General features: G+C 33.1%; 1 long non-coding RNA gene across 2 annotated transcripts; it reads right to left on the bottom strand.

The window, feature by feature from the left end:
• Positions 1 to 619: 619 nt before the first annotated feature.
• On the bottom strand, positions 620 to 3,010 carry LOC112327575 (uncharacterized). 2 transcript variants are annotated; one of them, XR_002981892.2, is made up of 3 exons: positions 2,548 to 3,010; positions 1,273 to 2,092; positions 620 to 1,164 (listed from the first exon to the last, which is right to left on the bottom strand). It is a non-coding gene; the product is annotated as an uncharacterized LOC112327575 (long non-coding RNA). The 2 variants fall into 2 exon arrangements; XR_002981891.2 differs by lacking the exon at positions 2,548 to 3,010 and having other exon boundaries at positions 628 to 1,164; positions 1,273 to 1,402; positions 1,753 to 2,528.
• Positions 3,011 to 3,406: the final 396 nt, after the last annotated feature.

Genomic DNA, 3,406 nt, shown 5'->3' with positions numbered 1-3,406 from the left:
ATTCTATGCTTTTAAAAAATACATCTTGGTTAAAACTTTCAAACATTTTTATTTTCAATTATCTAGTTTGAATTTTTAATTAAACCAAATAAAATATTAATTCAATAAAATATAATTGATCTAATTGGTTAGTAATGCTGTCAAATTCAATACCAATGATATTTTTTTTTAAAAAAAAAACCCATTTATTTTAATTAAGATATTGATTAAGATTAACATAATACGAGTTGAATCCAATAATCCACGAGTTGACTTTATGATCCAGTGACATATACATTTTTTTGGTTCCTTACACTAAATCTAACAACTATGATTAAACCATTACTTCCCTTTATTATTTTATTTTCAAATTCATTTTTAGTTTTTCACATCAACTCCCCCATTTATGTAATTCTAGTTCCATTTATGTTCTCCATGGAAGCCATATGAACTATGATTATACCATTATTTTTCTTTATTATTTTATTTTCAAATTCATTTTTAGTTTTTCATACCAACTCCCCCAATTCTTTAATTCTAGTTTCATTTATGTTCTTTATGGAAGTCATATGTTAATAAATAAGCGCTAGACTAGCAGTCATGCTATATTATAAATCCGTATTATTTTTCAAGTAAAATATTTAGATACAATAAGAGTTTTTTTTTTAAATAAATAAATCCAATAATTTAAACTAACAAAATAAGCTGATTTTATTTAAATATCTCTCTCTCTCGCGCGCGCATATATATATATATATATATATATATATATATATATATAAACGATAAATGAAAAACAGGACCGACAATGGACTCCATGAAGAACAGCAGAAAAAAGCATGGGATTTTGACGGTGCCACTCAAAAGTGTGGATGCACGGTCTGATGCCCAGGTCTCCTGTTGCAAGGAAAGAGTGTTAGCTTTCATCTAAAAGATGATAGGTATTGCTGCCAACACAACGCTTAGGGAAAGCAATTCTTCTGCATGATACTCTTTTCTAGTAACATGACTGTTAATCTCATGCTGTCTTATCTTGTGTGTTTGGTTTTTGTTTATTCATCCTATTCCTCTACTTCCCTCAATTGCTCTGGGGTTCTTGAACTAATTAATTTTAACAAAAATCAAATGACACCCTCCTTCCCCCAAGCAAAAAGCTGAGCATCAGAAATATCAATCAGTCACAACCTGCAGCAAATTCAAGTCGACAAAAAACTTTTATCTCTGCAAACCAGATTATGTACGTAGATCTCACATCAATGTTAGGTACAACCAACCATGACAGCGAATACTAACCAGTTGCTCTACTGCATACGTTGTCAGTTCCACCAGCTGACTTCATCACTCCATTTTCAGCAACTTCTGAGCCTTCGCCATTATTTCTCACAAAAGCAGGATGTTCAGAACATTCATTTGCTGCTTGGAACTGGTATCACGAATGTAAGGGCACATGGTCACTCAATTGAAGAACATATTTTTCTGAGAGGTTACCCCAGCTATCAAAATTAACATTACACTGAACTTATTAGGCTGTTTGGAGTTGTAATTAAGTTCTTCCTTAAGAATCTCTCTAAGAAATGTTTTCTTTGGGAATATCCTTCACGAATGAAAATTAATTTCAGTGATCAGAATAAAGTTTGTTTTCATGGGATAATAGGTGAAGAGCTACATATTTAAAAACAAAACATACGGCCACTTGTTAGCAAGCTTTCTTGCCGCAAGCTGAAATATTAGAACCAAATCGAAAGGAAAAAAAAATAAAGGACAGACACAGACCTGGAACAAAAAGTATCGTAGGTGACAGCTTACTCTTTTTCAGCAGATTTAACTACAGCGCTGAAGCTATCTAGCTGTAGATGAAAGGGTGTCAATACACTCTTTCTCTCCAAGCTGCCAAATAAAGAGCAGCAAAATCCTTTCAAAAGAGTGAAGAAAGTAATATGTAGAAATAGATTCCAAAGGAACAGAATAGCAGAAGGCAAAAAAAATAAAAAAATCCAAATGAATATGGCTGAAAAACGCAGTAAACATTGAAGAACGACACAACAGCAAGCAACCTAAGCCATGGAACATAAGATGGTTGCGGCAGCGAAAGGTCATCAAAAGAGTCGAAAACCTGAGAAAGGAATTAGGAAAAAAAATACCTGAGCTAAATTCAACTTTGAAAAAAAAAAAGAAAAAAAAATCCCGGGACAGCACATGGCATGAAAAAGTAACAAAACAACCGTCAAACGACAATGTGGTGAGAAAAAGCAATGGAATCCCAGCCGAGCTACACCACTGGAGTAGAAGAGAGAAAGCAGGAACGCAAAACAACGTAAAGAAAAGAGATAGATTCGCATAGGGACTCCTTTATAGGTCTCTAAATCAGACCCAAACAGGCACAACCCAAGGGAGAGAAAAAATCCAAACTGTCCATGATGGGAAAGATGATATGATCAAGCGCAGTAGGCATCATTGTTACAGCTAACGTGGCAAGTCACCTAAAATTAAATTGACAGAGCATGAACAAAGGATGGCAAGGCTGTACTGCACAACAACTTGAAATCAAATCAAGCTGAAAATTCATACCTAAAGTCTCTTTAATCAAAGAAGATGTTCGTCCAGCACCTATCCCAACAAAAAAATACCCCGAACATCCTGCAAAAATCTCGCACAACTTGCCAAGTTGGGAGCATCCTTCATGGGCAGGCATTCCAGCACACCAATCAGGCGAGGAAGACCCATGAATCAGACTTTTAGAAATCATCTAGATCAGCATCTAACCCCTCAAAAACAGCAAGCTTGAGCCCACAACCCAACCGGAGAAAAATAAAAGACTTGAAAAGAGTTGTTTAGGAAGCACTGTTGTGGTGAATAGGATTTTATCTCTAGGTCCACAATGATTCTTCAAGGCCTTTAAGTTTTTTTTTTAATTGGTATGTGGCAATCACCACTAGTTCACAGCCATGTTAAGGTGGAGCCGTGGAGCATTTGTTATGTAACATGCCTCTCATAGTCGTGAAAACTCAGCGCTCATAGAAGAGTTTCAACAGAAAGCGAGATGCTCATACACCGTATGCTCTCGAATTAAAATTTCCACTAAAAATTGTACCCATGTGAAATGGCACATGAATTATCGTAATTCCAACAAAAAGCAAAATTAAGTAATTTTCATATCACTACTATATGCATACACTTTAAGAAAAATAATAGATATTTTATGAGTAATAAATTTAAATATTCATATTTTATTTATTAAATTTTAAGTATTTATTATTTAATATATATAAAAAAATATATATATATATATACACACACACATTATAAAAAAATTATTTTAGTTCTAATAATATTTATCTTATTTGATAAGTAATAAAGAAAATAAATATTTATACTTTCTTTAACACTTATCATCTGATAAATATTATTAGAATTGATGTAATTTTTT

The sequence above is a fragment of the Populus trichocarpa genome, chromosome 5, assembly GCF_000002775.5.
Source record: "Populus trichocarpa isolate Nisqually-1 chromosome 5, P.trichocarpa_v4.1, whole genome shotgun sequence".
Lineage (NCBI taxonomy): Eukaryota > Viridiplantae > Streptophyta > Magnoliopsida > Malpighiales > Salicaceae > Populus > Populus trichocarpa.
This window is presented reverse-complemented; position numbering and strand designations above follow the sequence as displayed.